The sequence below is a fragment of the Panthera leo genome, chromosome F3, assembly GCF_018350215.1.
Source record: "Panthera leo isolate Ple1 chromosome F3, P.leo_Ple1_pat1.1, whole genome shotgun sequence".
Lineage (NCBI taxonomy): Eukaryota > Metazoa > Chordata > Mammalia > Carnivora > Felidae > Panthera > Panthera leo.
Window position 1 is genome coordinate 60,280,304 of NC_056696.1, and position 27,898 is coordinate 60,308,201.

At 45.8% G+C, this 27,898-nt stretch overlaps 1 long non-coding RNA gene across 1 annotated transcript; it reads left to right on the top strand.

Moving 5' to 3' along the window:
- Positions 1 to 419: 419 nt before the first annotated feature.
- On the top strand, positions 420 to 26,948 carry LOC122211774. Its single transcript, XR_006198826.1, has 6 exons — positions 420 to 567; positions 6,643 to 6,792; positions 19,483 to 19,565; positions 21,705 to 22,031; positions 22,598 to 22,692; positions 26,761 to 26,948. It is a non-coding gene; the product is annotated as an uncharacterized LOC122211774 (long non-coding RNA).
- The last annotated feature ends 950 nt before the right edge of the window (positions 26,949 to 27,898 follow it).

The following is a 27,898-nucleotide window of genomic DNA, read 5'->3' on the forward strand; positions in this document are numbered from 1 at the left end:
AGGTGCCCTGAATGTCATTCTAATGTTAACAAATGTTCATAAAGTGGCTTTCCATGTGTGTTCCCCTCACAGCCCTGGTGATCTATATGCTGTGACATTGTGACAAGCTGGCTAATGTGACCGTCAGTGCTCTCCCAGCTCTTGGGGGGAGTTGGATTTGGGCACCTGAATGTCTTTTTTGCTTCACGGAGGATTACCTTGTCAGAAAGAGGTGGCTAGACCTCCAGGACCTGATAACCATAGCAACCATGCACGCCTGACCTTGTGGGTTCTTTAAGACACCTCCCCAGACCTTTCCCAGACGGATCTTTTCAAGCTTTCCCCAAACTGTTAGTGGCATTCTTAGACGGGCTTAGCCCTAACATGCAGGGCACTTCAGGAGTATTGACCTGACTGTCTTTTCCAGGTACCTAAACAGCACTCCATGGGGAACAGGAGGAGCTAGAAAAATTGGGAAAGTGAGAAGAACAACACGAGCAGAATCTCGCCAAGGAAATAAAGCACCTGCTTTTGATCACTAAGAACAGAAGATAAAATGCTCACATTCGAGAATGCGATCAACTCACTGTAAGGAATTGCACTTAGAAGTTTCTTGGTGGGGGCGGGGTGGGTAGCAGGTATGTAGGTGAGTTGGAGGTAGTTTTCTAGAGAAGGCGGGTTTCCAGTAGAATTGGTGGAGGAGAAGAAAAGGGCAAAACATGGTTGTGAAAAAGGGAGGAGATGTTAGTAGTTCCCCCATAGGGGCTGTGTATTGTTTCAGGGGCACAGGTGGGGGCAGGTCCTCTGAGGCTGAACCAATGGAACAAGGCGTTGGGGGCCATATGGCTGAGTCTTACAGGCTGGATCCATCATCATGAGTAGCCAGTTCCAGGGTGGGCAGACACTAAAACAATCAGGCTTCCCCACGTTGTGTCCTCCCTGAGTTTTCCAGCCTTTCTTCCCGCCATGCTCCCCCTTTCCCCGTTTCACCCTCCCCAGCAGCCTCTTCCTTGCATGTGGCTTCCAAAGCACCCGTGCCATCCCATCAATTGGTACCAGATTGAAATGAGGTTGAGACCAGATGTCGACATGCACTGAAGCTTAGAACACTATTGGGGCTCAGCCAAGTCAACTCGTTGTGGTTTCTTGACCGTTTCTCTGCTGACATGTGGACATTTACCACAAATAGTGAATGTTTACACCAAAGAAGTGGAAGGATGTGCATTCTAGCTGACCTTCACTTCACCTCCCTCTGTCATCTTCTAGAAATAGGGCTTTATCGTTGGAGATGGAGTCAATGGGTTATGTCTCAAGTATGAAGACTACTTCACCACAGGGGGGTAAATAGTGATGTTTCCCATTGCAGTTATTATGGGATGGAAGGGGTAGAAATATGTAGTCTGATTTGCGCTATTTCTTCTTTGGGGGAAGCACACACTGTATTAGGCCTACCTCACGTTGCATTTGGTGCTGGTTGGATGAGATCATGATCCTGTCCTCTGTAAATGGAAGGTGACTCGGATACTTTCTCATGGATCCTATGTAATTGTCCTGTAACTTACTGGGTGACTCTGAACTTAGGTTCCATTGGGTGAAGTTACTAGGTGACCTGGTTTCCTCAGCTCTCAAATGAGGGGAGTGGGGTTGGACCTTAGTTAGACTAGATGATAATTCATAGCCCTTCCAGTTCAAATATTCTGTGACTTTCCTGGGTACTGGGCAAAGCTCAAGTTCTAATCACAGAAACACCTGTGAGCCCCTTCCACTGCAGACATTAGCTCCATCCTCTGTGGCTCTGGGTGAAAAGTGACACATTATCAGTAGGGACCATGGGCACATGTCCAGTTTCATACCTGGAAGGCACGAGGCCATGAAGTGTCCAGAACCCAGCACGAGAAGTAATAAAGAAGTTCTTTGAGAGCAGGGATGATTTACATCCGGTAAGATTAAGTGTGGCTCTGTCTCAAGGAAAACCTAAAATAACTGTTTTAAAGCAGTTCTCAAAGTGTGGTTCCTGAACCAGCATCATCAGCATCACTTGAGAGCTTATTAGAAATGCAGATTCTTAGGCCTCAGTCATAACTGAAGAATCAGAAATTGGAGCCCAGCCATCTATGGTCTAATGAGCCCTCCGCATGATTCTGATGTATGTTAAAGTTTGAGAACCGCTGGCCTAAACATACCAAGATTATTCTATTATGGAAAAAGAGGTCTGGCGGATGACCTCGTGGGCTGATAGAATGTCACCAGGAACCTAAACTGACCATCCACCTGTTTTACCAGACTTGGTTCTGAATGATTTTGGCTTGCCCTGAAAAATAAATTCCATTCTCAAAGCAAAAAGACCCAGTGGCGATTACAGGTACCCAATATAATTTGGTTCATTTATTGAAAAGAATTCACAAATATGAATTCTAAAAATATTTTAAGCGATGGCACCATCATTGGGTTGTGCGCTTCCTAAGGTGAGGTGCCACTCACATGGATGTGTGTAGTCTTTGGTGTGTTTGTTTAAAAATTAACCTAATTAATTCATGGTCATACATCTTAACACGGTAACATTATAAGGCCATCATCTTTAATGCTTACTTCTTCATTTATTTTGAGAGAAAGAGAGAGCATGAGAGAGTGCTTGAGCGGGGCAGGGGCAGAGAGAGAGGGAGAGAAAGAATCCCAAGTAGGCTCCACGCTCAACATGGAGCCTGACATAGAGCTCAGTCTCACAACTGTGAGGCCATGGCCCGAGCCGAAATCAAGAGTCGGGCACTCAACTGACTGAGCCACCCAGGTGCCCCTCTAAGGCCACATCTTGCAGTCCTTTTGTAACCCTCTCATAACATACTTCTTTCTGGCCACTGAGTAAGCTTTCAATAAATAATGATTGAGTTAAATGGGTGACTTTATAGAGACCAAGGCAAGGCAAGATGAAATCAAGAATCAAACACTGATCTGGATAACTAAATCAGTGTAGACAGAAATGTAAGATGTTTCAGAATCTCAAACATTTGGTTCTCCATTGTAGATTTTTTCCTTTTTCAGTAATAGTTTGGGTTATGTTGATTTGAACAGGGGACTGAGAGCTAGGACCCAAGTTAAAAGCTCTGCCTTCAGCATTGGGAAAGTCACTTACACTCATTTTGTATCCCATTTCTTTTCCCTACAGGCAAGGGTTTTTACAATTAAAAGAGTTGGACAAGAGCTAGTCCATGAATCTGTCTTCTGCTCCTGAGGGGATACGTATGCAGGGCCTCCCCGTAGAGAGAATGGCACATTCTCAGTGGCACCTTTAGGACACAGCAGATACCTACCGTCGACCCCCATTCCTTCAGATGTGACTATTTTCCATTGGTCTGTATGGATCTGCGGGTGGGAGAATTATGGGGTGACCTTGAAGACCGAATGACACAGTGTGTTCTCATTTCTAACCTATCTGAGAAGCCTAGATGGTTTAGAAAATTGGAATAATTTCCTTTCATTTTCACAGAGAGCTGTGGTTTCTAAGAAAAAATATCAATGTTTTTGACCAATTCCTTCCATGAAGACTGGAAAAACCATGCCCTATCTGCTTAGCCCAGGCGCTGCGGGCCAGACAAGACAGTTGCCTGTTTACACGAGCAGAAAACAAAGCCGCTTCTAGATCAGGCTGTCTGACTGCTGCCGATCAGATCAGATCAGCAGCACTGAATGGGCTCCTCGCAGGGCCAGCTCCGGGTACCCCAGAAGACACGGGGCTGGCGGGGTCTACTCTCAGGTTCTCTGCCCAGCATTCATTCTGGCTTCTTCTTGACCAGCAGAACTCCTGCATCATTGAGGGCAGCAAGGTGTCCACTGAAAAGCGATGCTTTTTCAGCTTCCTTTTCTCCTTACCTGTAGGTAGCCTTGTGACCGTGTTCTGGTCCTTGAAATCCAAATGGAGCCTTCACGTGGATCTCCAGGAAGGCTCTCTAAAGACTGCCGATTCAGCCCAGAGGTGTGCCTGTGTTATTATTGTTCTACTCTTTCTCCTCGCTGCTGCCCGGAATTGAAAGGTGACATCTGGAGCCTCAGCGGTCATGCTGGGCCGTAAGTGTAGAAGCCAGGCACTGAGGTTGGCAGAGCAGAAAGGCGGAGGGATTAGTCCCTGTTGACTTCGTGTCAATCATGGGTGCCTCCCCAAAGACCTCTTTTATGTGGCAGAGTAACTTTTTTGTGTTTAGACCTCAGTCATTTTGGGCTTTCCATTATATGTGGTCGTATCTAATCCCAGCTGATACCAGTGGTCCCTGCTCTCACTTCATGCCTGTGGATGCTGTGGAGTCTGGCACATTCAGGTGCATGCATGTGGTCCCTACTGTGGAGTGTATCACTCTTCGGTCAGAGTCTTCGAGGATTGGAGTGAAGGATGAGGGGATGGCAGGGTATTTTCATGATTAGGGTACCAGGCTTCCCTAACTCCCATGAGAGGGTCACAGGATGTTAACGATGACCTGGTTTAGTTCCTACGTCACCGCCTGCCCTTCTACATTGTGGGCCCAGGTTCATTATCTGGTACGTGTGAGATGGAGATTTCAATCACCAGGGGTTTTGGGGACCTGGAAGGAAACCTTGGACCACCGAATCAACACCTCTGCTTGAAGCATGAAGTGGAGACGAGACTACATGGGTGATGGTCTCTCTGAAGTGATTCAATATGGTCTGGATTTCAGCCGCAGAATGCAGCCTGACGAACAAGGTTCAGGCTTGGCTCCTTGTATCTGAGTGTTCTCGTTGAGCATGCTCGGGAATTTTTGACTAGATAAACCAATCGCAACTGAAGTTGACCATGGATCCCAGCTCATAATTCCAATATATAATTTTTTGTAATGCCTATTTTTGAGAGAGTGAGAGATAGAGACCTAGCATGAGTGGGGAGAGGCAGACACACACACACACACACACACACACGCACGCACACACACACACAGAATCCGAAGCAGGCCCCGGGCTCTGAGCTGTCAGCACAGAGCCTGACACAGGGCTCAAACTCACAAACCATGAGATCATGACCTGAGCCAAAGTTGGACGCTCACTGACTGAGCCACCCAGGTGCCTCAAGTTCTGTAGATTTTCACTCATGCACCGAGTCTTGCCAAATACCACCACTAACAGAACACAGAACAATCCCAACACCTCATGAATTTCCTTGTGCTACCTGGTAGTTTTTTAAAATACCTTTCCTGAGTTATAATCACATACCATACAGTCCACCCATTTAAAGTGTACAGTGTGATGGCTTTTCATATATTCACAGATAACGTGCAGCCTCCACCAGTAAATTTTAGAACATTTTCATCACCTCCAAGAGAAGCCCCTTACCCTTTAGCCATCCACTTATCTTTCCATCCTTGTCCCAGGCAACCACTAGTCTGCTTTCTGTCTCTATAGATTTGCCTGTTCCGGACATTTCCTATAAATGGAATTATGTAATATGTGGTCTTTTGTTACTGGCTTCTGTCTCTTAGCATACCATTTTCAAGGCTTCTCTGTGCTGTGGCATGTATCACTATTTGTTTCCTTTTCATGGTCCAGCGACATTCCATTGCATGAGATACCACACGTTCTTTAGTTAATGGACATTTGGATGGTTCCCACCTTTTAGCTATTGTGAACAGTGCTACTGTGAACACTTGTGTACAAGTTTTTGTTTGAACAACCTGTTCTCGGTGCTTTTGGGTATGGAAGTAGGAGCGGAATTGTTGGGTCACGTGTACTTTTATGTTGAAGTTTTTAAGGAATCACCAAATTGATTTCCCACACTGGCTTAGCTGTTTTATGTTCCCACCAGCAATATAGGAGGGTTCTAATTTCTATGCATCTTTGCTAACATTTGTAATTTTCTGTTTTTGCTTATAGCCATCATGGTGGGTGGAAAGTTACATGGTCGTTTTTTGGATTGTAATAGTCTCACACGCTGGGTGAAAAATGTGGACATTTTTGTCCTGTTTCTTTGCCTTCAGCCAATTGAAACTTAGCAAAACATAGACTTTCAGAATGAGAGATTTGTATAAAGGGGGAATTGGCAGAGCAAGTGAATCAAAAGGAATGGTCTATAAACACAATATAAGGAAGAGCCAAATGTTATATGAAAATCATGGGTCCAATATACACTTCAGTCAATGCATATTATTTGTTCCTACCGTGTGCCAGGCTCTGTGCTAGGCACTTGGGGCTTAAAACTTAAATAGGAACAGAGCCTTTAGAATGTTTACTGTATGGAGCAGGTGCTCAGAGGAGGGGCCCTTCACACAGTCTAGGTAGGTATCAGGAAGGCTTCTTGGAGGCAGAGGGATGGAAAGTAAAGAAATTCTGATCAGAAAATAAGGGACACTAGAAGTATTTGAGAGGGAAAGAACTCATGCTGGAACATTTGGGAACTATCTTCCGGATGGCCTATTTTTTTTTTTTTTTTTTTGCCTTTAGGCTAAAATCTTGATTAGCCTGATTTCTTTCATTTCCCAATCTGCAATTGGTGGGTAGAATTCTTTCTTGAGGAAAATAAATCATAACTAAGACTTTTGTAAATATTGCTAGCTTTTGATTGTTTGCACTAATTAAAGGGGAATGTATAATTCAGGATGGCAACGACGTAAACAGGGTTTATATTGACTTTGGAATATGTTTTTTGTTTTTTTCTGAAATTCCCAGATGTTGCTGTGTCGGATGTTCTCAGAACACACAGACCCGACTACGGCATGATGCCCTAGGAAGTGGGCTCTGTAGTGCTTCAGGATGATGCGTCGGCCTAAGCAGACAAATTTTCTTCAGACAGTGCTTATGGGGCACACCTTTCCTGCGGTGAGAATTCATTGTTTGGGCTTTAGGTTTTCTGTCTCCTGATTTATACTAAAAAGGAGGAATAATTCCAAAATTGTTTGCTCTATTTTAGAGGTGGCAAAAAATCCTCGGAGATCACCTGTGCTGCCCATTCTTTCTTGGTACCATAAATAAAACCTTTTTGCCAAATTCAGGGGAGGAAAAGAAATTCTTCTGATATGATCAAATTCTTTTGATGACACCCTGTGGCTTTTTAAATAAACACAAGTAACTTATTAATTCATGTCCCAAGTAGCGGCCTAGACATTGCCATAAAATATACACACATATACAATGGACCAGATTTTGGACGACTTGTTTCTGAAGGGTCGCCAATGGAGAACAGACTCTGATCCCAAATAAATAACATTGCCAATTGGTCAAAGTAAGAAATAGATTCACATATGTACAATAAAACCTGAAACTCATTTGGGCTACTTATGGAGAATTAGCAACAAGTCTTTCTTAAAATTTTTTAAATTAAAAATGTTTTTTTTATTTAAAAATTTTTTTAATGTTTATTTTTGAGAAAGAGGGACAGAGCATGAGCAGGGGAAAGGCAAAGAGAGGGAGACACAGAATTGGAAGCAAGCTCCAGGCTCTGAGCTGTCAGCATGGAGCCTGATGTGGGCTCGAACCCACAAACCGTGAGATCGTGACCTGAGCTGAAGTTGGACACTTAACCAACTGGGCCACCCAGGCACCAGGGGCACCTTAGCCAGGGGCTAAGTTCATGGTCTTGTGGGTTCATGAGTTCAAGCCTGTGTTGGGCTCTGTGCTGACAGCTCAGAGCCTGGAGCCTGCTTCCAATTCTGTGTCTCCCTCTCTCTCTGCCCCTCCCCTGCTTGCTCTCTGTCTCACTCACTCTCTCTCTCAAAAATAATAAGGATTAAAAAAAAATTGGAAAATAAAGATCCTTGAGTATCTGATTTGAATGAATAATAAAAAGTAATTTGTAATTAGCACACCAGTTATATATTTGCTATCTATTGCTACGTAGCACATTATCCCAAAACTTAATGACTTAAAGTAACAATAAACGTTTCTTATCTTATGTAGTTTCTGGAAATGGATTACCTAGTGTTTCTGGCTCAGGGATTGTCATGAGACTGTAGTCAAGCTGTCAGCCGAGTCTGCAGTCATCTGGAGGTTTGACTGAGGCTGGAGGACCTGCTTCCAAGATGGCGCACCCACATGGTTGGAAAACTGATTTCTCAGTCCCCTTTCTAGTGAAACTTGCTCAAAGCCTGCTTGAGTTTTATCAAAGCATGACAGCTAGCTTCTCCCAAAACAAGATCTGAGGGGGCAAGGCAGAAATAGCAATGTCTTTTATGACCTAGTGTAGGAAGTCACACGTCATCACTTGAGCCATATTTTATTGACCACACCAAGACGCCCTGATACAGTGTGGCTAAGACTGCACAAGGGTGTGCATACCAGGAGGTACTGGAGGTACCAGGAGGCATCACTGGATGCCATCTTGGAGGCTGACCACCACGAGCTGTTAGAACATAATTGGAAATGAGTCACTCCAAAAGAGAATTGGATTAATCACTTTCCTATTCTGGCAGTTAGCATCCAACTACTATAAAAAAAATTCCAAGTGGGTAAAGTCAAATTGTGAATTTGAGCGCTTTCAGGATGAGAGGTTTATGATCAACATCAAGATAAGTCATTAGCTCAGGGTCATAGAAGACCATCTACAGTTAGCTGGATTCTACTCTTTGCCGTTGTGAGTACAGAGCCCTTGGGTATTGGTACCCTACCCAGATTCTTCAATGGTGATTTCATGCCACCTCTTGTGTCATCTTCATCATGAAGCTACTCAGCTGGCTTGGTTCTGGTGGTGGCTTCCAACCACTTCTGTCTCTACTGAGGACGTTCCCTCACATTGCACACTCTCACGGGCAACTCTCAGATTATATACATCTCCCAGACCACTAGGTGCTAGCCCATTTTGTTTTCTTTTAAATTCAAGAAACGTATTAGAATACCAGTGAATGGGGGGGGGGGGTTATGCTAGGGATAAACTCAACCCTGTTCTGATTTATATGAATCAGAAAAGCATGTGTATAAACACATAAGGCATTTACAAACATTAGCACATTGACTATTACTAGGAACAAGTCTCTCTTAACACATTAGTGTGTTCACCCTGAGATTGAGGGCCTCAGAAAGGACACTGGCATGGCGAGTTCAAATCCGAAACCCAGACTGGCCTGTTAGTTCTTCCATGTTTCCTGGTAGGCTGGGAAGCATCTGCCACTAATTATAGGGTAAACTGAGTGAGCGTGTCTGTGTGACTGGTCCCTGCCCATTTAAACAGACTTCGCTTCCACCAGCAAATGGGCCCTGAGAAGTATTTAAAGGAGAGGCGTGGACATTGGCTTCAAACGGCCAGAAGTTTTTCAGACTGACTCCTGTCTTCCCATGTCAACTCACTGTTTTTGTCTTTATCTCCCTTTTTCTCCAACCCTATTTTCTTTGTACCTTGGCTCTGATATCCACCAGGTCCCCGTGCTCCAATGATGGGTGTAGACGTGTTTGTTGAATTCACTCTCTGGATCTGAGCAACCTTGGCTGCGCTATGCTGAAGCGCTTCGCCCCTGCCACCATCCCCTGGTGTGAGTCTGTCCCTACTCCCTTTGAGCCCCAGTGGCCACCGGTAGGGATCACACCTGTTATTGTACACAAATGCATCACTGCCCCCCGGGGCAAACAAGTCAATGACCATTAGATAGGATTATTACCATCATTGTAATTCATCAAATGAATTTTCATTTATTGTGGTTCACTTCAAATTCAGACATTTGTTCTTAGAAAGGCTTTTCTATTCCTTTCTTAATAAAGGAGTATTTATGTGGTGAGTTTTCTTCCAGTTAACACATGAGAAAACCAAGGTTGAGAAAAAGTAAGCCACATAGCCACTAAGTTATGGGGAGAGGATTACAATCTCAGCCTTCCAATATTTGGTCTAAAATGATTTTTTTAAGTTTATTTATTTTAAGAGACAGAGAGAGAGTGAAAGAGAGCACACAGGAGTGGGGGAGCGGCAGGGAGAGAGAGAGAGAGAGAGAGAGAGAGAGAGAGAGAGAGAGAGAACGAACCAAGCAGGCTCACAATGTTAACGCAGAGCCTCACATGGGGCTCAATCTCACGAACCATGAGATTATGACCTGAGCCGAAATCAAGAGTTGGACGCTTAACTGACTGAGCCACCCAGGTGCCCCTGGACTTTGTTTTTAAAAGAAAATGTGCAGTGACTTTCACCATTTGATGTAATAATTGTCTCCCAGCATTAGAGAATTAAATTCAACTTAGTTAAGTTGAATAGAAGGGTAGTGGCAAGGGGCACCTGGCTGGCTCAGTCAGGAGAGCATGAGACTTGATCTCAGGGTTGTGAGTTCAAGCCCCATGTTGGACATGGAGGCTACTTTATTTTATTTTTATTAAAAAAAATTTTTTTTTACATTTATTTATTTTTGAGAGACAGAGACAGAGCATGAGCAAGGGAGGGGCAGAGAGAGAGAGACAGAATCCGAAGCAGGCTCCAGGCTCTGAGCTGTCAGCACAGAGCCCGACGCGGGGCTCGAACTCACAGACCGCGAGATCATGACCTGAGCCGAAGTCGGCCGCTTAACTGACTGAGCCACCCAGGCGCCCCCCAGAGCCTACTTTAAAAAAAGCACAAACTAAAAGTTAGAAGGGCAGTGGCAAAAGTGTCAGAATGATGGGGGTTTGGGAAGAAGTGCATTTGTAGTTCTTCATCTTTGCATTGTGGTATAGATAGTGAGGAGTCCACCTGCTAAAAATGTTCTTAATTTTTAAGTACTTGTTGCAAAGCTACTGGGGGTAAGGCATTTACCTTGATATGAGGGACCCTGTAGGGTCCATATTTTGGGGAATATTATAACCGGAAGTACTTGAAGTGTCCTTTGAGGGCTATTCTAATAAGTTCTCTGTGAGACATTTTTGTGTCTTGCGTGGGGATGTGGTGGAGAACCTGGTCGGCCACATGATGCTGTGTTCCTTCGTAATGATGGAGAGATCTTTTGGATCTCAGCATGTGCAAGAGCTGCTCAGAAACCCTAAGTCTCAAAACCTACTGCATTTCCTTCTTTGAGTTTGTCTTCTAGCTTGTGTTTCTGTGTGCTAACTTTGCCCCAGCGTTATCTTTGAGCGTTGCTCAATTTTATCTTTGCCTTGATTTTCCTCCCTTTTTGTGTATAGTATCCTGTGGTCCTGCATAGCCCTGACGCGATTCTGAATGTGAATGCGTGTCTACGTTAACTTGGACAGATATAATAATTTTACAAACATCTGTGGAGGAAGGGTATTTATTTATTTATTTAGAGAGTACGTGTGCACGAGTGTGAGAGGGGGAGGGGGAAAGGCAGCGAGGGAGAGAGAGAAAATTTTAAGCAGGCTCCACGCTCAGCACAGAGCCAGTCCAGGGCTCGATCCCACGACCCTGGGGTCATGACCTAAGCCGAAGTCAAGAGCCAGCCAGCCAGCCTGAGCCACCCAGGCGCCCCTGGAGGAAGTTTTAACAAACAGATGAGATTCATTTTGGTTTAGTAATACTCATTGCTTAGAAACAATGTGTTATCAACAAAGGAGGGAGTAGAGATGGAAGAAATAAGAGGGCATAGGCTGTCGGGTCATTTTCTACAGGCTGCCTGTCCAGTCAGTGGCCCAGAGAGGCTCCCTGAGAAGGCTGTGTGACTTTGCTTCTGGAAGCCCTTCAGGACAGCACAGTGCTATCTGAGAAACTGTCAGGGCCACCCAGAAGACTGGCTGGTTGATTGATCTCATGGGATTACTTAGTATGATGCTTTCATTGAACTTTTTTTCTGTACTGGAAGAGTATATGGGGAAGAAGAAAGGGTTCCAGCAAGAGTTTTCTCTGGGGGCCAAAAACATAACCAGTGGTTCTCAATGTGTGGTCCAGCATCATCGCCATCACTGGGGAATGTGCTAGAAATGTAAGTCTTCAGGCCTCACCCAGAGCTACTGAATCAGAAATTCTGAGTGTGTGGCCTAGAAATCTGTATTGTAACAAGCCCTCCAGCTGATTCTTCATGCTCGGGTGTGAGAGCTGCGGGCATTTAGAAGTCAAGAGTATGAGTTCTGGACTCTGACCTCCTTTGCTAGAATCCTGGCACCACCCCTTATTTAAGCTGTGCGACTCTGGGAGCATTGCTAGATCTCTCTGTGCTTTAGTTTTCCCATCTGTAAGTATCTGGAGAGAATTATAGTACCACCTTCAGAAAGTTGTAATAAGGATTAGATTTGTGAATATACTCAAGAGTAGTACCTGGCACATAATAGCAGCTCAGTAAATGTTAGCCATTATTATCAGCGGACTTCTTGTCATGGAAAAGTGGGAGAGGGTTTCTCGCTCTAGCCTCTCTCCGTAAGAACCCGCGAAGCTCATGCAGCCTTCTGTGAGGAACAGCTACAGGCTGGAATTGCTAGGATAGTGCAGAACACGAGATGCTCAAAGCCCCGTCTGCGCATATCATGTATGTTGCCTTAGAGATAGCCCTGAGTTGTGAGAAACTCAGTTTCCTTCTCAGCATTGGTAAGATCCGTTTCTGACCTGGGGGACAGAGAATTGATTCCTCGATTTTGGGCGAAACCCCAAGTGTCTGAGGGATCACAAAGGTGTTGCAGAATTCACCAAAAAAGTCTGAAAGTAATATCACCTAAAATTAACTTTAAATATCTTAAAAGAAGTTCTAGTTTGCCCAGATTTTCGAAAACTGTGCCTTAGGGGGTGGTGGGGAATGGGGGAATCTAGAAAGAACCAAATGGCTATTGGACGTGGTAACCTCTCTCCAAAGCCTGGGGATCACCGTTGCAATGTTTCAATGGATTATTTTCAAAAGTTGCTACAGACACACTCATCAACACGGCCTCAAGACCCACTTTCCAGTTGCGATAGGGTGGCATTGTGATTTCCCTTCTCCCAAGGTTTGAAATTTTTCCAAGATGATGTGCAGCTTGGCTGAATTAAATCCTTGTCAATAAGATGAAATACACCAGATCAATTGGGGGTTTTCTTTTGGCAGCCCCCACCGCCAAGCCGGCTCATCTGTATGGCGGATCCACTCAATCATGCAATAGTAGTTGCTGACATGACCAGAAAGAGTGATTTGTTGGGGAAAAATGGTTGGAATTGGAAAGGGCTGGGATTAAACGCAGGAGCTCAGAGGTTCCATGCTGTGCCTGAGCAGCCCAGGGGCTCCGGCGGCCTCTTTGTCTAGTCCCGGCGGAGTCACTAAATGGAAGGAGAGGACACGGGCCAAGCTGGGTCAAGGTCTTTGGATGAATGTGCACGGGTAGCCCTGGAGTGTCCTGGAGATTCTAGCCACCCCCCCCCCCCCCATCTCTCTCTCTCTCTCTCTCTCTCTCTCTCATTCTCTCGTTCTCATGTTCCAGACCTGAGAACCTGTTGAGGCCAAAGAGAATGAATTCTGAGGTCCAGTCCTAGGTCCAAGAGCCAGAAAGCAGAGCTCAGGGGTCTGGTTGTGTAGACAACAGCCAAGTGCTTTTCTTATCTCAGTACATTCTTCTCCTAGCCCACCCCTCCCCCTCACCATCTCTCCTCATCAAACTTCCCAGTGAATTAGGCTGTTGCTTTGACAACAGCTGGGAAGGGGGGTGGGGGGGATGGTGAAGTGGAGGACTGGAAAGTTCCACGTCACTCTGTGGCAGAACTGCTGATGAGACCCAGGAAGGAGCACGGAATGAGATGTTAGCTTGAGGATTGCAAACATTGGCAACGCAGGATGATTTACCCCGGGCTGGAGAGGCTTCTCTTATTCCTTCGCCTGCCCCCCCAGGAAGCCTCTAGGACTCTGAAAATAATGGATTTATCTCATGGGAGAGAGCTGGTGTCTTGCCAAGAGAAAAGCATCCTGATAGCAACAGGTCGAAGCCTCACGTTGTGGCAGGATTTATGATGGGGGTTTATCAGCCAGAGAGAGAGGCAGTGTGGGGAGGCCTGGGCGGTATCTCTCCCCACAGGAATGTTCTGCATGATCCCTTTACTACATGAAAAATGAAGTGTGGTGGGCTAGTGGGGAGACCTCGTAAAGCTCGGGTGATCACACAGACTTGGATACAGAGCCTGGCTTCAGAGCATAAGAAATACCCAGGCTATACCAGTGAAAGGGTGTGGACATAAATAATGGGCAACTCCCATAAAAAAGGTCAAACGTCTGACTTCAAATAACATGCTTTTTCTTCCTGAGCCGAGTTGCCGAGAGTTGAATGAGGGTCAGATTTGCATCCACATCTCTCCCTAGCTCAGCTCTTGGCTTGCCTCGTTTTCTCCCCAGGGTGTATTAGAAACAGAGCCGCTTCACGTGAATGTGATGGTTCCCATTCGGAACCCTGCCTCGGCTTTGGTTTTTCTCTATCATCCTGAAGGGGGAAATGTCCCCCCCAGCTTCCAGGTCACCTGCGAGCTATTTGGGTTTGGAAATGAAATGAGACCCTTGGAAAGCGCGCCTCTTTACTCATACTTCGCTGATGTTAGTAAGACTCGGTCATTCTCCAGCCCCGGGTCAGGGGTCAGGCAGCCATAGACCTGCCCGCGGAATTTCTTTCGGGCAGAATTACTTTTTCTTTCTCTCTTCTTTTGCTGTGGAAGGAAAGGATTTTGGAAAAAACGGTTTGCTTTTGCTCTGTGGTTTTTGTTTTTTGTTTTTTGTTTTTCTGTTTTGGTGGCTCCTTAGAGCTAATCTTCTGGCCTGACAAAGCACCTGAAAATACATGTGTAAACAGTGATGGCCTATCTGCCTGACCCACCCCTGCCCCGGCCCCCACCCCTGCTTCTTTGAGTCTTAGACTCAGCAGCTGGAATCCTTAACTCCCAGGGAGAGACCTAGCCTTAACCTTAGGCTTTGAAGTTGATTTCATTCCTGGCCGAGGGTTGTAAGGAGACCCAGGGCAGGAGCGGACTGAGGTGGAAGTGAGTTTCCCTCGCTGCTGTCTGACCGGTGCCTTCAGTCCCCAGCTGGGCCCTGGTCCTCATGGTCTGTTCCAGCCTTCCTGCTGTTTGTCCTCTGTGGCACTGGCCCTTCTGGCCATCACCTGTCCCTTCCTTGGTTTCCAGGCAACCACTCGTTTCCTGGTTCTTCTCCTACCTCTCCCAGAAAATTCACCCCCTCCTTGGCATGCTCTCCTCTGCTCCCCCTCCACCCCCCACCCCCCACCCCCCACCCCGAAACGTTGACATTCCTTAGGGCTCTACCATTTGTCATTTTCTCCTCTCTGAGTAACCTTATTTACACCTGTGACTTTAATCACCAAGTCTGGGCTACTGGTTCCCAACCATGGAGATTAAGCTCCAGGCGTGTTTCCAGAACTTTCTGGCCACATCGACTTGCAATGACCCGTAGTAGCTGAAACTTACACATTCCAATATGACCTCATTTTCTTCCCCCTCAAGGAAAACTTCTTGTAGTCTTGTTTTTGATAGATGGTTTTCCATCCATCCAGTCCCTCGAGTAAAAAAATCGTGAGTGCTCCTTGACTCCCCCGCCCCCATCCCCTATGTTCAAACACTCACATGTCCTGATGTTTGCAGTTCAGAAATTTTTCTGGAGCCCTGCCTCTCATTTCTGTTTTCCATATTTACTGCTATTGCTTTGGTCTAAACCCTCACCCTCCTTCCCCTCTAAACATGTAACATTATAATTCTTGAACAACCGTAAGCTCAACAAATATTGGTCGAAAGGATGGATAACCTCTCTAGACCTCGGCAGACTGCTGTGAGGGTTATATGAGATGCTTTACGAAAAGCCTCCTTAGCACAATGATTGGCTCACAGTAGATGCTCAGGGAACATCAGTTGTTATATGTTATATACAGGAGCTGTTTGAAAGTGTGGACCTTGGACCCAGGCTGCCTGGTTTCAGACTCTGGTTCCATCCTGTTTTCACTTGTCGTATACACGATGTCCGTGTCTCCATTTTTTTTCATCTGTAAGATGAGATGATGATCATACAGCTGTTGGGATTACATTATTTAATTTATGTAAAGCTTTTAGAATAGTGCCTAGCATATGATAAATGCCCAATATGTCAGTCCTTACTGTCATTATTTTTGTTAGTCTCCTGCTTCCTGGGTTTCATAGTCAACATGTTGGGCTCTGTTAGAGGAAATGTGTGTTCTCTGAGCTCTCATGTGTGGCACCCTAAAATTACGTTAGGGAAAAATCATCACCTCATTTTCACCGAGTATCATGTCTGTCTCCTGTGGACTTGATAAATACTGAATCACAGTCTTTTTTGCTGCATTTTATAATCGTTCTTTGGGGTGAGCAGCTGTCCTGGTTTTCCTGGGATGAGAGGTTTTCCAGGATGGGGGACTTTTGGTGTAAAACTAGGATAGTCCTGGGCAAACCAGGACAGCTGGTCATCTTGCCCTTTATCTTCAGTACCCTGAGCTCTTCTGAAGCTCAGCTTCTAAACATGCTTCCCCAAGCATATTTCAGAGGCAAAACCAAAATGCATAAGTCAAGGTGACGGGCTTGCATATCACATTGGGAAAATAATCCGGGAGCCCTCACATGCCATCTTCTGTTCTTCTCCACTGAAATGTCACATTCTGGGAATTTCTGGGACAAACCAAGGCTGTTTTTTTTTTTTTTTTATTTTTTTTTTTTACTGGTGAGAAGAATGACTTCTCATTTCTGGCTCTGTCCTTAAACACTGCAGCTCTCTTTAGCTGAGTCTCTGCGCTGACGAGCAAACCGAGATCCCCTTTCTCATCCGCCAGGCCTTCTCCGCACACGGGCTGCAGGGCCGCAGGATCCTGGTGGCAGCTGACCAGCTGTGAGCCCAGCCATTGCAGAGAAGGTGGCTGCTGCTCCCTACCAGCTAATAAGCAGCTTCCCTCTGCTTCACTCCCGAGGCCTCTCCTCCTGTTGTTTCTAAGCAGAGTCTCTCTTTCCCTATTGGCACCAGACTTCTCTTCATAGAAAAGAAATCAATGCACATCATTTCCCAGCCCAAATCTGTTGGTTCCGGAGGCCCATAGCATTGGAGCCAAATCCTTGGCTCGCTCTTGGGCTCCTTCACGGTCTGGCCTCCAACGATCTCTCCAAAGCCTTCTTGGCTGACTTCTGCTTTCATTATCCAGAGGTCACCACTGTTCCTCAAAGATCACCATGTCTTTGGATTAATCTACTCAGGCTGCTGTAATGAAATACCATCGACTGGGTGGCTTAAGCAACATTTACTTCTCATACTTCTGGAGCCTGGAAATCCAAGATTGAGATTCCAGCCAGTTTGGTTTCTGGGGAGGGTGCGCTTCCTGGCCTGTGACAGCCGCCTTCTCAAGCTGTGTTCTCATAGGGCAGAGAGAGAGAGAGAGAGAGAGAGAGAGAGAACTGGTGTCTCTTCCTTTCTTCGAAGAGCACTAATCCCATCACAAGGGCTCCACCTACATGACCTCATCTAAGCCTAATTGTCGCCAAAAAGTCTCACCTCCAAATACTACCACATGGAAGGTAGGGCTTCAACGTTTGAATTTGGGGGGAAACACTTCAGTCCCTGACACCTTTTAATTAACTCCGGCTTCTGCACATGCTATTTTCTCTGTCTTGCATGCCCTTTCCCTTTGCCAGACAGATTCCTACTCATCTCTTAAAACCCACATAAGAGCTTCCACTCTCTGTGAAGCCTGCCTTGGCTCCCCTCTGGGTGCCTGTAGCATTTTGTCCAGTGCTTAGAGAAGTTGCCACTTTGTACGAGAACACGTTTACATGTCCGTCGCTCCCTGGAGTCTTAGAGAGTCTTGAGGGACTGCACTTCTGGAGTATTCTTCTCAGAAAACCCGGTGCCTAGCACAGGTGTGGTTTGGTCATCGAACGACTGGATGAGAGTGCCAGCCAATCTGTAGCCATGACAGCAGCAGTTAACCTTGACCGGGAGCACTTCCTGGGTGCCGCGGTGCTCTGTGCAGTGCTTTGCAGGTCCCATCTTGGTCCTTGAAGGAAAGCGGTGTTGCTATCCCCACTTGACGTGAAGGCCATCGCTAATTTGGTTAGCAGCTGGAGTCCATCTTTGCTCCATCCACGCAGAAGGAACTTCAGACATGTCATCAACAGAATGCTTTTTTTATTGTCATTATTATTCATTTTGAGAGACAGAGAGCAAGTGGGGGAGGGGCAGAGAGAGAGGGAGACGGGATCCCAGGCAGACTTTTTGATGTCAGTGCAGAGCCCGACGCGGGGCTTGAACTCACAAACCGCAAGCTCGTGACCTGAGCCGAAATCAGTTAATCAGGGCTCTTAACTGACTAAGACACACAGGCGTCCCCAACAGAATGTTTTTTAAAAGCTTTAAAATACTACATAACCTTTCTCAAGACATTCTAACATATTGAAAGCTCTCATGTATTAAGAATTGATGTGCTAATCACAAGTTCAATGTGGCTCCTAAGGCAGCCTCCAAAAAATGATTATATGACATTTCCTTGACGTGATGTCACTTTTAGTTTGTATCTGGAAGTTATAAGACTGATTTTCTTTTAAAATATCCTTAGCTAGTTGGTGGGAATGCAAACTGGTGCAGCCACTCTGGAGAACAGTATGGAGGTTCCTCAAAAAATTAAAAATAGAAGTACCTTACAACCCAGTAATTATACTGTTAGGTATTTATCCAGAGGATACAAAAATGCTGATTTGAAGGTGCATGTGCTATATTGTTTATAGCAGCCCTATCAATAATAGCCAAATTATGGAAAGAGCCCAAATGTCTATCAACCAATGGATGGATAAAGGAGATGTGGTATATATACACAATGGAATATTACTTGGTGATCAAAAAGAATGAAATCTTGCCATTTGCAACAACTTGGAAGGAACTAGAGTGTATTATGCTAAGTGAAATTAGAGAAAGACAAGTGTCATATGATTTCACTCATGTGCAATTTAAGAAACCCAACAGATGAACATAGGGGAAGGGAAGGAAAAATAAAAGAAAAACAGAGAGGGAGGCAAACCATAAGAGACTCTTAAATACAGAGAACAAACTGGGGGTTGCCAGAGGGGAGGTGGGTGGGGGACGGGCTAAATGGGTGATGGGCATTCAGGAGGGCCCTTGTTGGGATGAGCACTGGGTGTCATATGTAAGTGATGAATCATTGGGCTCTGCTCCTGAAACCAATACTATACTGTATATCAACTAACTTGAATAAAAAAAAATATATATATATATATGTATAAAAAATTAAAATTTCAGAAAAAAAACATCCTTAGTTAGGATGTTTCATAGAGCCACATTGGCCTTGACCTTGCTGACCTGAGTCAGGCCTATGTGCCATTTGAGGCCATGTCTCTCACTTGCTTTCCAGGTAATTTCTGCGTTCGCTTTAGCGGATGCCTCCACTTTGTGCCACGTACCTGCTTTGGTGTATAATTGGAAGGGAAAAAATTGTTCGGTGAAAAAAAAATTAAGTCAATGCACAGAATAAGGCCCTGAGAACATTTCTGTTAGGTGGACAGACCTCATTATAGCTGCATCATTCTAGATGCCGATAAAGGATACTAAAAGCAACCATAATTTCTTGGCTCCTTTTTGTGTTTCAACATTTTACACTGCCTTAATCTTCACATGTGTCCTACAAAGTAAGTGGACTTTTTCCATTTTACAGAGGAAGAAACTGAGGACCAGAAAGTTGCATAACTTGTTCAAGGTCTCCCTTGAGAGAACAGAGGACTTGGGAGCTGAGCCAAGGTTAGTCTTACGTCAGATCGCACGCTCTTCACCTGCGAGCTACACCGTCAGGTGATGCCAATAACACAGTGTCCGCAGACACCCCACATTCTAATCTAGAGTGTGACATCACCAGCCTGTGTTCCCCAAATGTGACCTAGTGCCCATTCCTGGCCTCAGTATTTCTAGGTGGCATGACACATCCTGTGTCACCCGAGCGGCCGATGCTGGAAATAATCCTTGCTCACTCTTCTGTAGGGTTGGAGATTCCTTTGGACATTTTCCCCGGGCAGAGGAGGGGTGGGGCCAGGGTAAGGATATAGTGGATGACAGCTGGCATAGAAGCTTGATAGCAGGGACACGAGCTGACTTGCTTAGTGAGACGCGTTTAAATCTGTCCCTGACCTTTCCCCAGGCGTCATGCCTCCATCTTGTTTCTACTTCTGGTGCGAAGGATCTGGTGAAACGTAATGATGAATAATTCCAAAACCCAAGAAATGTTCTTATTAAGTAGGATTTTTGTCTTGAAAACGGGGCATCTGTGGGCAAGTACAAACTCATCAGGCGACTCCCAAATAAAGACCTGGGTGGCCCTCCTCATTCTTTCCCACGCTGAGAAAATTTTGGTGGTGGAAACTGCAAATTTGCAAAGCTGTAGCAACTTGAAAATAGTTCTCCGGGCTGTAAAATTTACCCCACTAAAACCAATCTAATTTCTTGAGCCAAAGATCAAACTTTTGCCAGATGTGGTTTTTCCATTGTCATTTCAGCCTTCAGGTGGCAAAGCAACGCTTGATGAGTTTTAATATATGGAAGCTATGTCTCCATGGGCAAAGAGGTGTAGGTCAGAGCAGTTAACTGGACAACTCAGTCTACAACCTGGATTTGACGGACCAGTGTCTAGACGTAACTACATTTGTCCTGGTTTTAATTCTGTAGTTTACCGGTGTCCAGAAGTTTGGTTTGCTCCACAACGTCTACTTAACGACTTGCTTTTGGAATCTGGCCCTGAATGAGCGCTTCCTTGGATTCCTCCCCCCACCCCGCCCCCTTCCTTGGGTTTGTTCTCCACAGCTGGAATCAAGGACTGGACAGTGTGAAATGAAGGGCTGGGGCCATCCACTGTGGGCTTCCAGGATGGCTCCCTGGCAGCAGGAGTGCAGTGACCCTGGAAGGCTGATGTGGACTCAGTTCTCCTGATGTAACATGGCTGGCAAAGCTCCAGCTCTGGAATGTTAGCATATTCTTCCACGCTGGTGGTTCAGCCGGCACATGGGAAATTGGACTCGGGTGGGGCCGTCTGGCAACAAATCCAAACCAAAATGGGAATCAGTCCTTTAAGGCCAACCGTGAAAATGTACGTGGGCCCACAGCCCGAAGGCCCGAGGGGCACTGGGAAGGGCGGAGGTGGAATCAAGAACACTTTTAGTGACGTGCTGCAAACACCCCTTACCCAACCTGGCAGGTCTTTGTGTGTGCTGAGATCGGGCTATGGGAAGGGCCACTGAACATCTTCTCAGGCCAGGGAAAAATGGCAGAGGCACAGCATGTGGGGGAAGCTATTTTCAAAGATGTCTTAGATTTTTTGTTGTTGCTGTTGCTCGATTGAGAGCTCTATTCATTTTGGAAAAAAAGAAATGGTAGCCTTCGTAGGAGGCAAAGTAGCTAGCCTCGAGCGGGCTTCTGGGATGTCTCCATCATGGATTACTCACCTCTTCTAATTGCTCAGGAGAAGGCTGGGGCCGGAGGGGGAGCCTCAGGAACATCCACTGCAGGGCTTCTCAACCTGGTCCCGCACTGGAATCCCTTGGGGAATATTCTAGAAATACTGATGCCTGGGCTGCATTCCAAGCACATCAAATCAGAATGTCTGGGGTCCCTGCCCGGACATCCACGTGTTCTGATACGGCATTCTGCGGTGTGGCCGAGGTTGAGAAGCACCAAGCTAGGCGAATCTGACATGTGAAGAAATGAACTGTCCAGAGAAGACTCTCACTGAGCCCTCTTGTGCCACGTTACATTGCTTCTCTTTACTGTAGTTTGGCCATAAATTAAAAGCACACTTCAAGGTGTAAGTTTACGAAGTAGCTTTAAGAAATGAGTTCCTTTGAAGGCAAACAGGGATTTAATCACCGGTAATACACTGATGCTTTTTTACAGGAACGTCTGGCCGGCATGAGCTTATTGTGTCTGGGGCCAGCTGAGCTGAACATGGGCTCCTTTGTGGCTTCCCCATCGCTGGCCAGCAGGCTGGCCTTCTGTTTCTCCTCCGGAAACCTTGCACACTCCTTTGATTCATGGTGTTAATGGAAAACCTGTAGCTGGTGGTCCGTACATCTGCTGGAGAAACATTTTTCACAGAACTCACCTCATCTGGGGACCATGTGTCCAGGAGAGTTACCGGTTTTTGGCAAAGGGCACATCCAGACCCATGTGCCAGCGTTACCCTCTGGGACATCTGGTTACCAACTAATGACAGGCAGCCAGGTACGCTTACTGGTTTGCTTTGGTTTGGTCTTGTCTTGTCCTGTCCAGCAACCCCCCCCCCCCCCCCGCCCCATATTTGCCACATTGCAGCTAAAAATTCTTAGCTAGACTTACCAACAATGCCATTTAATCACATTTAGACCAGATTTCAAGGTGTTGCTGGTCTCTATACGAAAACATTTGAATTTCTTCTTGTGTTAAAAGAATGACGTGATCTATGATGTAATTTCTAAGGTGTTTAAAAAAATTGCTTGGTCTAGACTAATGGTCTTTAACTCTGGCCACTTTAGACTCACCTGGGGTATTAAAAAACACTACTGTCTCCTGGGACCCACCTCATAGATTCTGAAGCTGTCGGTCTGGGGTGGGGCCATGGGGTGGGACCAAAGCGTGAACACTTCTGAATCTCCTCACTGAGTCTAGCTTGCAGTCTGGGCTGACACTAAAACAGGGCCCCGAGCTCTGGATTCTTCACTGTGACCTTGGTGCTATTTGCAATTTCATTCATTTTATTTATTCAATGAATTTATGTTTAAGAGGGAAATTTTTTTGAAATACTTCCCTAGGTATCCTTTCCTCCAGTCGTACATGCAGTCTTTTCTTCACCTTTGCAACCTCATTATGGCTAAAGCAGACATTTATCACCCCTGGGAAGGAGAAGGTAGGTACTGCGAAGAAAGGTGATTTGCAACCTTAGATGCCCTTTAGAGCCACTTGGGAAGCTTTAAAAAATTGGCAGTGCCTGGGATCCACTCCAGACTAATTAAATCAGAATGTGGGGGATGGGTCCAGGGATTACTATAAAAGTACTCCAGGCATAATACTTTTTTGTTATGTGTCCAAGGTGGAGACCGATGATTCTAGTAAGAAATGGATGGCTTACCAACTTACAATGAAATTCTGTTTTTTTAATGGTATTTATTCGGCACTGTTGTTTAAAAAATTATTTTAGAGGGAGAGAGAGAGAAAGTGAGTGGGGGAGAGCAGGAGAAGGAGAGAGAGAGAGAGAGAGAGAGAGAGAGAGAGAAGAGAAAAATCAAGAGTCAGATGCTCAACCGACTGAGCCACCCAGGTGCCCCTACAATGAGATTCTTATTTCTTAAAATCTTGTGTATTCGAACCCGAAGTTTTGAGATTTAAGGGAAATTATCTACTGACCTGTAATTGGAAAAGATGGAGGTTAGTTTTGTTATTGGTGATAGGACTTGATGATTTACCTTCATAAATATTTATTGAATAACTAGTATATGCAAGGAAACTGTGATTAGAAACACCTGGGAACTTTTGGTTTGTTTACTTTGGGTCAGGAAGGAGACCAGCGTGGATATATGGGTCTGGGTCCCAGCAGGAAAGACAAGGCAAGCTCGCACTTGATAAGTATATAGGATTTAACAAAGGGACTGTTTATCATGATACAAGCAGGGTTTAGGGAAACCGATAGGGAGGGGTGCAGCTCGTAGGAATGGGGAGTCACAGGGGGAGCCATGAACAACCCCAGGCCTGAGGGGCCAGGCAGACTAGCTGTGTTAGGAGGGCACCTGACAGAAGCCACAAGCTTCTTGAGAAGGACACAGCATTGCCCAGGGACCCTTTCTGTATAAGATCATTCTAGTTGAGTTCCTGTCTCACCCAGCCCAGAGAACTAAGTCATTCACAACCGGTCCTAGAGGTGAGCAGGTATAAGTGACAGAGTCTATCTTTTGAAGGTGGGCAAACGAGAGGGAAGGAGTAGGTAGCCCCTGATTCTGGCTTGGGAAACTGGTAATCCCGCAGTTTGATAACCACTGCCCCGTCTCGTGGGACTCTGCCTTTGAGGCTCACCGGGGCTGGAGAGTCTCACGGCAGCACAGAAGACGTCAGCCTGCCATTCATTCATTTATACCTTTACTCGTTCTGTGAAATCGAGAAATACTTCCTGAGTGGCTCCCAAGTGCCAGGCACGGTTCTCGCAACAGGAGCTAGAGCGTCGATGGAGAAGCAGTAGAGGAGACCGCGCCTGACGCAGCTGGCTCCGAACAAAAATATTCACACCTGTCAGGGGATCGTGTAGACAAGCGTCGGCAGTCACTGCCTTAAATCCATTTCTTTTTTAAAAGTTTTTTAATTTAGTTTGAAAGAGATAGAGTGTGTGAGCAGGGGAGAGGCAGAGAGAGAGGGAGAGAGGATCCCAAGCAGGCTCCACGCCGTCAGCACAGAGTCCGATGTGGGGCTTGAACTCACAAACCTGAGATCGTGACCTGAGCCGAAACCAAGAGTCGGATGCTTAACCGACTGAGCCACCCAGGCGCCCCTAAAATTCATTTCTTAAAAGGTGCTTTCTGAACTTACATTTGGCATTATGCTTTGAATTCATGGTAAAACCGCCATGAAGAGAAGACACTTGGTGTGGAATTGCACTGCTAAATAAGAAGCTGGCTTTGGCACGAACTAGCCACATAGCATCCTACCGTTGTTCTGGAAATCTCTATTCTCAGTTTCTTAGATGTAGGGATGTGACTTGGGCACTGGGGGTGGGTGGGGGCTGGGAAATGGCCCTGAAGAAATTTAGGAGAGAAAAGAAGCCTTTCCTTGTAGCTGGAGATGGTCTCCATAATAAGGGAGAGAGTTTCATTCATTCATTCATTCATTCATTCATTCACAGACACATTTGTTGGAGGACTGTCATGTGAGGACACAGGGTTGGGTGGCAGGGAACCCCAAATAATGACAGCTTCCTTGTCCTCAAGGCGCTGGTGGTTTCCTGGTGATTCAAGTGAGCACGTCACTGTTTACCTGGAGTTTGGTGGGGTTATCCTTGAGGAATCTCTTGAAAATGGTTCATTTGATAAAGGATTTGACCACCTGCCAAATGCTAGCCTGAGTATTTGTGACTTGTGTGCTCTGTGTGTGCACACATGTGCTGGCCTGCACATATGTCCTTCATCTAGAAAGAATTCTCTACTGGGATGAAGTGAGGAGGAAGGACAGAGAAGCACGAAATTTTTCCTTAATGTTTTTCTGGTGAGAAAGTAAGCAGGAACCTAACGCAGCACAGGCTGTGAAGGTAGAAAAATTCTGGTCTACACAATCTTCTCTCTTTTGACTCAGAACCAGGTGATGTCAGCAGGCTGTTGGGGTTTCGGGACCAGTCCTAGGGTCCAGTGAAATGGCTCTACTTTATGATCCCTTAGAACAGGGGCCCGTTTTCATGTGAATTCTGCAACGTCTTTGCTGGCAGGTGGAGCAGGGCGGGCGGCAGGGCGGGGGGGGGGCTTCAAACAAATGGACTTAGCATCTAGGGTTTCTCGTTAGGTTGGCCTCCCTTTGCTAATATCTGGGACTTTTGCCAACGTCTTTGAACACCAAAGGTGAAATCAAAGCCCAGAAGGTGACACGTGTCCGAGAACAGGAGGAAGCCCATTATGTTAATGTGTTCCTCTGTGTCTCTGTCATCATGTACGCGCTTCTGTCCTGACTTTGAGTAGGCGACCTTTAGCTGAGATGTGAGGGTCTGTCCTTCTCATGTCCGACAGCGATGGAGATTTGTTCCAAATGGAGCAACAGTTAGGCTAGTTGTCCAGTGCTAGTGTCTGTGAGTGAGGAATGGCACCAAGGGAGACCGGGATGGAGTAACTCACCGCTGCTCGACCTCGCTGAGAGCCCGAGACCCAACTGGGTCCCAGGAGGACTTGTACAGGAGAGGACTGAGGGGTTTATTTAGGGACATCACAGACATGCCTTTTGCAGAAACGGGAAAGGAGCAAGGATAAATCCCCTGATAACCCAGGGGTTTGGTGCTTTCTCAGTTCCGGAGGACACAAGGGTAACTCATTGTGGGTGGATGCCACCTGGATGCACTAAATTTCCTTATGGATGTGCCCGGGGTGACTTTGGGGTGTTCATGTGGCCCCACAGGCCGGGGTGGGGGGAGCAGTGGCCGCCCCTTGCATCTCTAACCCTGCTGCTGTCAAGGTTCTGCCCTCATTTGCTTCTGATGTGTATCCTGAACTTCAGGTGACCTATATTTAGATTATGTAAAAAGGGTGGAAAGCAAGTGGCCTTTTTGCTCTAAGGTCAGAGTTCGGCTGTGCTTGATAATGCCGCTTTGATCTCTAGGACCCTGCCTGTCGAGATCTATGGTGTCTGTCAACTAACCTCGCCCCGCACTTGACCTTTTGCTTGCCTGGGCCTGTAGTTACTGCCAAGACTCTAATCCCTCAGCATTGTCACTTCTGGCAAAAAAAAAAAAAAAAAAAAAAAGTCCCAAAAGCCCGAGATTCAGACATTCCAGATTCTGCCCTGGCCCCTTAAAAATACATTTAATGAAGACTTTTTTGAAATAAAAAAACCAAGAGGGTGAAGGAGTGGTTTTAAGAGGAAACTTCAAACAAACTGTACAGCCAATGATGCAGAGCTCAGTAACAGTAGTTGGCTTGGCCAGAGTCCTGTAGAAGGCACTCGGAATCCTAAGAGCTGGCCGGAATGGAGACATTTGCTGCGGCTCCCTGTTTGGGAGCAGGTGACCCCCCACCCACCAAAGACAGATGCTTATCTCCTGTCCTGTTGAGAATTTCTCCCCGTGCTTTCCTTTGAGTTGCTCATTTTGATATTTTATCATGCAGGCAGCTGAAAAGTACTTCCTTACGTCCAGCTGGAATCTTTGCCACTTAATTTAAAAATCAATTTTCCATCCCTTGTCAATTTCAGTTACTTATTATTATTATTATTATTTTGTATGGGTCCTTTCCAGATGTGCACGTGGTTTCCACAGTGTGGTGAACCAACTTGGACCCGATACCCTCAGAGGTCTGACTGCCGCACGGCACGTCAGGACCGTTGGCCCAGGACTCAGGAGGAGTCTGGTCGTCTGCCTGCCTAGAACCTATTGCTTGACCTCGGATAAGTCGCTTTCCCTGTCCAGGCATTGTGTCCCTCCGCTCTAAGGTAAGGGAATCCAATCACATCATCTCTAAGATTTCTTTCAGTTTTGATGCTTATATGATTTTGCTAAGAGCACTGTATTGAAACAACGAATCTGCTTAACATGTAATAGATACACAATAAATATTTATCAAGCAGAATTCAATCATAGGGATTTCCACTGAAGGCTTCTTTCAGCACTGGCTGGCTAAACCTTGGAACCGATGTCCTGTCCTCAGTCTCTTCCGGGAGTGATCTATCTCTATCTCGTGTGGAAGTAGGAACCAGATGGCAGTGGTGAAGACCTTTCTTCACAAGGTGCATCAGGCGCCTGGTACAGGAGTAGGCAGGACTCTCCAGCTCCACAGACAACCTGTTTCTAGTCACTTCTCCTCCATCATAGCCAATTCATTAAAATGCCTCTGTGATTCCAGAAAGAAGGCAAGTGTCCATGAGGAAGAGGTTATAAATACATCCAATTATAAATATATCCCATTAAAAATAGATATCAACAAGCAGCTCCAGACAGCATTGGGCTTGGCAAACTTAGCCAAGGAGAAAAAAGGAGGCTAATATCCCGAAAAGGAGGCTAAAATCCAGTTTTCCGTTGAGCGACATGGCTTTGAACTGCGCGGGTCCACGTAGTATGTGGATTTGTCTTGTAAATACAACACAGTGCTGTGAATGTACTTTTTATTATGATTTTCTTAATTATATTTTCTTTTTTCTGTCTTCTAAGAATACAGCATATAATATGTATAACATACGACAATGTACTAGTTGACTGTTTATATGATTGGTAAGGCTTCCACTCAACAGTAGGCTATTGGTGGTTAAGTTTCTGGGGAATCAAAACTTTTATGTGGATTTCTGACTGTGCAGGAGGTCAGATCCCACTGTGCAAGAGTCCAATGTAACGTTTTCTTAAATGATTCCTTAGTAATATCTTTGGCGTTGTATGTGGCTCT